Source organism: Stenella coeruleoalba (genome assembly GCF_951394435.1).
Source record: "Stenella coeruleoalba genome assembly, chromosome: X".
NCBI lineage: Eukaryota > Metazoa > Chordata > Mammalia > Artiodactyla > Delphinidae > Stenella > Stenella coeruleoalba.
Genome location: NC_137152.1, coordinates 23,176,650 through 23,183,772, shown reverse-complemented (window position 1 = coordinate 23,183,772; position 7,123 = coordinate 23,176,650).

Sequence of the window (7,123 nt, the reverse complement as noted above, 5' to 3'; positions counted from 1 at the left end):
TCCTTTGAGAATACATGGGGATGGTCCACATTTGATGGAGGAATATAAAATAGACTGGGCTTAAATCTAACTGGTTGGAAATATAAGATGTTAAGAAAGAAGCTGGAGAGGAAGATTTGGGATTCCTAGGTGGAGAGAACACATTTAAATCTTCAGAATGAATGAGACCCCCGAGGAAATGTGTATAACATATTATGCATATGAAGAAGGTCAAAAACTAAAGATTTTTGGATATCTGGAGTCAGAAGGTGGGAGAAGAAGGTGGAATCAGAGCCAGCTGAAGAGAAAATAGTGCTATACTAGCTGAGAAAAGAAAATTGCCAAAAAGGGAACCATATTACTACAGTAATGAACAATATATAATAAAGAATTTAGATGGATAATTTAAAAAGAGCAAACAAACCCCTTTACTAATTTTTTCCAACAGGTCTTTAGTAGTTGCCTAAGAGAGCTGCCTTACTATGATATATAAGTTAGATATTTTGACAGTTCCTCCAGGAAGGAGTTGGAGGGGTGGGGGGGGAGGTTAGTGGGCTAAGTGGTGAGGAAATGGAAACCATATATATAGGCAGAGGGTGTAAATGAAAGATCTCTTAACAGATTGATTATGTAAGGTCAAGGTATATGGATTCACTTTTTTTCACTTGGTGGTCCTTTGCCTTCTCCATGGACAACTGAATTAGAACTGAAACTACACTAACTTCATATATGGATAGCTGAGAGAAGGAAGATACAGCACTAAAACATTTATCCATGATTTTTACATTAAGAGAAAACAAATATTTATTTAATTTAAAGGTTCTTATACCTCATTTTTCGGGGCGAGGGGGAGTATGGGATGGGCTATTCTGAGTCTTTTGAAAGCTATGCTCCCCCCAGAAGAAAATGCACATTCACACTGAAAATTACATGAAATTAGAGAAGATCTACAAATCCCTTCCAAAGATTCCAGTGTAAGAAGCCCTAACTTAGCAAACAGTCTGCAAATTCATTGAACCTGATGCTTAAAGTGAGAAGCGCACAGTAGGATGAGGAGTCCTGAGTTGTAGTTTCACTGTTCCCAGTTCAGCTGTGTTATCAGGAAGAAATACTATGATCTTCTTAGAGGTCATGAGTCTAAATTATATCTTAGGTCCCTTTCAGTAAAACCTGTTACATGTTATGTTTCTACTTAAAAAGCCAATAAAGAATATCATCACTGAATTAATTCTTTTCTATTTGTATTTTTATGCTTATATTTCTTCTCACAAAAAGCAACAGACCATTTTACAGATGAGATACACATTTCAGTTTATGCTTACCAGATATTTAGAAGACAGGTGCTAATTGCATTTTAAACCCCCATTTGAACACCAGCTGCTCGTAAGTAACTTTTACTCTGAGTACAACTTTTGGATCTTTCCTTATTTTTCTACTAATTTTGAGCCACTAAAAAAAAATAAGAGATAGCCTAGCAGCTTGGAATACAATCACAGGCCACTTTCACAAGGGGAATGATCAAATTTAACTTCCTAGGCAAGTTAGACCATTGTTTCTTTTGAACATCTTGAAGTTCTTCTGCCAAACAAGAACTGAAAGGCGTCAAACAGGCTTCTTCACAGACAGCAAGAGCTTAGTAACAGGGGAGTGGCAGGGTCAAACGAAGGTGCTCCAGAGTGCAGAGAAAGAGAGAAGGAGACGAAGCACTCAGAACTGACACGAGAATGAGGCAAGGACAAGCTAGCTGGATTTCTGCTCCATCTGATACTGCACATATGGGTATACCAGGAGCAGCTGCTTCAGAATGAACACAAGGCAGCTTTGTCTCCAGGTGAGAGTACTGAACTTCCAGAATTTTGGAAAACACATCCTGATTATTTTGAAGGAAAAGGAAAGAAGTGTTATCTGGTTATTCTCAACCTAAATTTCCCCTTTAGAGTCATTAAAAAAAAAATTTCAGGAAGGCATCTGTCTTCCAAACTAACACTTTTCTAGAACCTTCTAAAGAGGCATTTGGGGCAAATATAGTTGATGGAACGTAGCAGAACAGGATGATTATCTGTAGAGCTAACTTCTGTGATGGGAATCCATAAGTTATTAGAGTCAATTCTAACGAGCAGTCAGAATTTTTAGACTGTATTTCAAAAAGGGGGAAAAATATTCCAATACCTGAAAGTCAACAGCACAACACTCTGATTCCTAAATAGTCTTTCAAAAGCCCATGAAGACATTGGTTCAAGATGGTGGAGTAGAAGGACATGCTCTCACTCCCTCCTGTGAAAACACCAGAATCACAACTAGCTGCTGGATAATCATCGACAGGAAGACACTGGAACTCACCAGAAAAGATGCGCCACATCCAAAGACAAAGGAGAAGCCACAATGAGACGGTAGGAGGGGCGCAATCACAAAAAAATCAAATCCTATAACTGCTGGGTGGGTGACTCACAAACTGGAGAACACTTATACCACAGAAGCACACCCACTGGAGTGAAGGTTCTGAGCCCCAGGTCAGGCTTCCCAACCTGGGGGTCCGGCAATGGGAAGAGGAATTCCTAGAGAATCATACTTTGAAGCCTGGTGGGATTTGACTGCAGGACTTCAAGAGGACTTGGGGAAACAGACTCCACTCTTGGAGGGCAGACACAAAGTAGTGTGTGAATCGGGACCCAGGGGAAGGAGCAGTGAAGCCAGGGGAGACTGAACCAGACCTACCTGCTAGTGTTGGAAGGGTCTCCTGCAGAGGTGGGGGGTGGCTGTGTCTCACCGTGAGGACAAGGACACTGGCAGCAGAAGTTCTGTGAAGTACTCCTTGGCGTGAGCCCTCCCAGAGTCTGTCATTAGCCCCACCAAAGAGCTGGGTAGGCTCCAGTGTTGGGTGGCCTCAGGCCAAACAACCAACAGGCAGGGAACCCAGCTACACCCAGCAGCAGACAAGCAGACTAAAGTTTTACTGAGCTCTGCCCACCAGAGCAACAGTCAGCTCTACCTACCACCAGTCCCTCCCATCAGGAAACTTGCACAAGGCTCTTAGATAGTCTCATCTGCCAGAGGGCAGACAGCAGAAGCAAGAAGAGCTACAATCTTGCAGCCTGTGAAACAAAAACCACATTCACAGAAAGATAGACAAGATGAAAAGGCAAAGGGCTATGTACCAGATGAAGGAACAAGATAAGACCCCAGAAAAACAACTAAATGAAGTGGAGACAGGCAACCTTTCAGAAAAAAAATTCAGAATAATGATAGTGAAGATGATCCAGGACCTCGGAAAAAGAATGGAGGCAAAGATTGAGAAGATGCAAGAAATGTTTAACAAAGACCTAGAAGAATTAAAGAACAAACAAACAGAGATGAACAATACAATAATTGAAATAAAAAATACACTAGAAGGAATCAACACCTGAATAACTGAGGCAGAAGAATGCATAAGTGACCTGGAGGACAGAATGGTGGAATTCACTGCTGTGGAATAGAATAAAGAAAAAAGAATGAAAAGAAATGAAGACAGCATAAGAGACCTCTGGGACAACGTGAAACGCAACAACATTCGCGTTATAGGGGTCCCAGAAGCAGAAGAGAGAGAGAAAGGACCCGAGAAAATATTTGAAGAGATTATAGTCGAAAATTTCCCTAACATGGGAAAGGAAATAGCCACCCAAGTCCAGGAAGCACAGAGAGTCCCATACAGGATAAACCCAAGGAGAAACACGCCGAGACACACAGTAATAAAACTGGCAAAAATTAGACACAAAGAAAACTTATTGAAAGTAGCCAGGGAAAAATGACAAATAACATACAAGGGAACTCCCATAAGGTTAACAGCAGATTTCTCAGCAGAAACTCTACAAGCCAGAAGGGAGTGGCATGACATATTTAAGTGATGAAAGGAAAGAACCTAAAACCAAGATTACTCTACCTGGCAAGGATCTCACTGAGATTCTATGGAGAAGTCAAAAGCTTTACAGACAAGCAAAAGCTAAGAGAATTCAGCACCACCAAACCAACTCTACAACAAATGCTAAAGGAACTTCTCTAAGTGGGAAACACAAGAGAAGAAAAGGATCTACAGAAACAAACCCAAAACAATTAAGAAAATGGTGAGAGGAACATACATATCGATAATTAAGCGTGAACAGATTAAATGCTTAAGCGTGAATGGATTAAATGCTCCAACCAAAAGACGTAGGCTCGCTGAATGGATACAAAAACAAGACCCATATATATGCTGTCTATGAGAGACCCACTTCAGACCTAGGGACACATACAGACTGAAAGTGAGGGGATCGAAAAAGATATTCCATGCAAATGGAAATCAAAAGAAAGCTGGAGTAGCATTCTCATATCAGATAAAAATAGACTTTAAAATAAAGAATGTTACAAGAGACAAGGAAGGACATTACATAATAATCAAGAGATCAATCCAAGAAGAAGATATAACAATTATAAATATATATGCACCCAACATAGGAGCACCTCAATACATAAGGCAACTGCTAACAGCTATAAAAGAGGAAATCGACAGTGACACAATAATAGTGGGGGATTTTAACAACTCACTGACAACAACGGACAGACCATCCAAACAGAAAATTAACAAGGAAACACAAGCTTTAAATGACACAACAGACCAGATAGATTTAATTCATTTTTATAGGACATTCCATCCAAAAAACAGCAGACTACACTTTCTTCTCAAGTGCACATGGAACATTCTCCAGGATAGATCATATCTTGGGTCAGAAATCAAGCCTCAGTAAATTTAAGAAAAGTGAAATCATATCAAGCATCTTTTCTGACCACAACACTATGAGATGAGAAATCAATTACAGGGAATAAAATGTAAAAAACACAAACACATGGAGGCTAAATAATACGTTATCAAAAACCAAGAGATCACTGAAGAAATCAAAGAGGAAATGAAAAATACCAAGAGACAAATGACAATGAAAACACGATGATCCAAAACCTATGGGATGCAGCAAAAGCAGTTCTAAGAGGGAAGTTTATAGCAGCACAGGCCTACCTCAAGAAACAAGCAAAATCTCAAATGAACAATCTAAACTTACACCTAAAGGAACTAGAGAAAGAAGAACAAACAAAACCCTAAGTTAGCAGAAGGAAAGAAATCATAAAGATCAGAGCAGAAACAAATGAAGTAGAAACAAAGAAAACAATAGCAAAGATCAATAAAAGCTGGTTCTCTGAGAAGATAAACAAAATTGATAAATCATTAGTCAGACTCATCAAGAAAAAGAGGGACAGGACTCAAATCAATAAAATTAGAAATGAAAAAGGAGAAGTTACAACAGACACTGCAGAAATAAAAAAGATCATGAGAGATTACTACAAGCAACTCTATGCCAATAAAATGGACAACCTGGAAGAAATGGACAAATTCTTAGAAATGCACAACCTGCCAAGACTGAATCAGGAAGAAATAGAAAATATGAACAGACCAATCACAAGTAATGAAATTGAAACTGTGATTAAAAATCTTCCAACAAACAAGAGCCCAGGACCAGATGGCTTCACAGGTGAATTCTATCAAACACTTACAGAAGAGCTAATACCCATCCTGCTCAAACTCTTCCAAAAAATTGCAGAGGAAGGAACACTCCCAAACTCATTCTATGAGGCCACCATCACCCTGATACCAAAACCAGACAAAGATACTACAAAAAAAAAACAAAATTACAGACCAATATCACTGATGACTATAGATGCAAAAATCCTGAACAAAATACTAGCAAACAGAACCAAACAAGACATTAAAAGGATCATATGCCATGATCAAGTGGGATTTATCCCAGGGATGCAAGAATTCTTCAATATATGCAAATCAATCAATGTGATACACTGTATTAACAAATTGAAGAATAAAAACAATATGATCATCTCAATAGATGCAGAAAAAGCTTTTGACAAAATTCAACACCCATGTATGATAAAAGCTGTCCAGAAAGTGGGCATAGAGGGAACCTACCTCAACATAATAAAGGCCATATACGACAAACCCACAGCAAACATCATTCTCAATGGTGAAAAACTGAAAGCATTTCCTCTAAGATCAGGAACAAGACAAGGATGTCCACTCTCACCACTATGATTCAACATAGTTTTGGAAGTCCTAGCCACAGCAATCAGAGAAGAAAAAGAAATAAAGGGAATCCAAATTGGAAAAGAAGACGTAAAACTGCCACTGTTTGCAGAAGACATGATACTATACATAGAGAATCCTAAAGGTGTTACCAGAAAATTATTAGAGCTAATCAATGAATTTGGTAAAGTTGCAGGATACAAAATTAATGCACAGAAATCTCTTGCATTCCTATACACTAATGATGAAAATTCTGAAAGAGAAATTAAGGAAACATTGCCATTTACCACTGCAGCAAAAAGAATAAAATACCTAGGAATAAACCTACCAGGGAGACAAAAGACCTGTATGCAGAAAACTATAAGACACTGATGAAAGAAATTAAAGATGATACCAACAGAGGGAGAGATATACCATACTCTTGGATTGGAAGAATCGATATTGTGAAAATGACTATACTACCCAAAGCAATCTACAGATTCAATGCAATCCCTATCAAGTTACCAATGGCATTATTTACAGAACTAGAACAAAAAAATCCTAAAATTTTATGCAAACACAAAAAAAACCCTGAATAGCCAAAGCAGTCTTGAGGGAAAAAAATGGAGCTGGAGGAATCAGACTCCCTGACTTCAGACTATACTACAAAGCTACCGTAATCAACACCATGTGCTACTGGCACAAAAACAGAAATATAGAGCAATGGAACAGGATGGAAAGCCCAGAGATAAACCCACGCACCTATGGTCAACTAATCTATGACAAAGGAGGCGAGGATATACAATGGAGAAAAGACAGTCTCTTTAATAAGTGGTGCTGGGAAAACTGGACAGCTACATGTAAAAGAATGAAATTAGAACACTCCCTAACACCATATACAACAATAAAGTCAAAATGGATTAGAAACCTAAATGTAAGACCGGACACTATAAAACTCTTAGAGGAAAACATAGGAAGACACTGTTTGACATAAATCACAGCAAGATCTTTTTTGATCCACCTCCTAGAGTAATGGAAATAAAAACAAAAATAAACAAATGGGATCTA